Below are 928 nucleotides of genomic sequence, written 5' to 3'. Positions count from 1 at the left end.
GTAATCTTCAATTATTATTATTATCTTTTTCACTACCTTCACAATTATGTACACTTGTCCTCGCACAATAATAAAAAAAACTATAAAAATTTGCTGGTGTGAGTTGTTCAAACAATTTCACTACCTCTTCATTCAGTATCATCAATCTTTTTACCTTTTTTATTTATATTTAAAAGATTAGATCTAGGAGAAATCTAGCCTACTACAGTCACCCTGTAATTAGACAACAATTCATTCACCTAACTTAAGGGGGTAATAGATGATATTTTAGTGAGGTTAATAAGTTCATTTTTCATATAGATTCTATTATTTTAGATATGGAGGAAAGTAGAGAAATACATATTATTCTAGGTAGACCTTTCTTAGCTACCAATAGGGCTATGATCGATGTTTTGTAGGGTGAGCTAACTATGAGAGTTCACATCAAAAGTCTTCTAAGGATCGGGGTGAGGGTTGTTATAGAGTGGATTATGTTGATTCATGTGTAAAGAAAGATATGGAGGAACTATTGGGCGATGTCAATTGGATATATCTTTGTGCGAGAATACTTTGTATGAGATCGAGAGAGACTCTATTTTATTCATTAGTGTAGTCCCAAGGATGAATAGGGAAATATTCTAAGTCATAGATTCATCATCCTTAAGGAAACCTTTAAAAACCTATATAGTTGAGGCTCTTAATTTAGAACTAAAAGTGTTATCTATTTACTTAAAATATGCATTTTTAGGACATGAGTCAACTTTACATATCATTATCTCTACTGAGCTTAAAAAAGATCATGTAGGTTAGATAATTAAAGTCCATAGTTTGTATAAGAAAGCTTTTAGATGGACTATTGCAGGCATTCAAGAGATCTATCTATTTGTTTATATGCATATGATTTTGTTGGAAGAACCTTGTCAACCTAAAGTTGACCCATACATGCATG

The sequence above is a fragment of the Dendrobium catenatum genome, unplaced genomic scaffold, assembly GCF_001605985.2.
Source record: "Dendrobium catenatum unplaced genomic scaffold, ASM160598v2 fragScaff_scaffold_455, whole genome shotgun sequence".
Classification (NCBI taxonomy): domain Eukaryota; kingdom Viridiplantae; phylum Streptophyta; class Magnoliopsida; order Asparagales; family Orchidaceae; genus Dendrobium; species Dendrobium catenatum.
The sequence above is the reverse complement of the archived record's forward strand: the minus strand, read 5'-3'. Positions refer to the sequence as shown.